Genomic DNA, 235 nt, shown 5'->3' with positions numbered 1-235 from the left:
AAATAATTTTTTAATAAGAATTCGCTATTTCAATCCTGCGCACGTGGAAAAAGCCATTTATAACCGAAAGTTATCTTTTAAATCGATCCACGGTTTATTATTTATTAATTTAATATATATCTGTTCGTTGATTATACACAAGATATATGGGGACCTATAATTTAAACATCGATTTCTGAACCGTTTTTGATAAGGCAGGGTTTACTGGGGGTGCGTTCCGTTACTCGCATGATGC

This window comes from Trachymyrmex cornetzi, unplaced genomic scaffold (genome assembly GCF_001594075.2).
Source record: "Trachymyrmex cornetzi isolate Tcor2-1 unplaced genomic scaffold, Tcor1.1 scaffold579, whole genome shotgun sequence".
Taxonomy (NCBI): domain Eukaryota; kingdom Metazoa; phylum Arthropoda; class Insecta; order Hymenoptera; family Formicidae; genus Trachymyrmex; species Trachymyrmex cornetzi.
The sequence above is the reverse complement of the archived record's forward strand: the minus strand, read 5'-3'. Positions refer to the sequence as shown.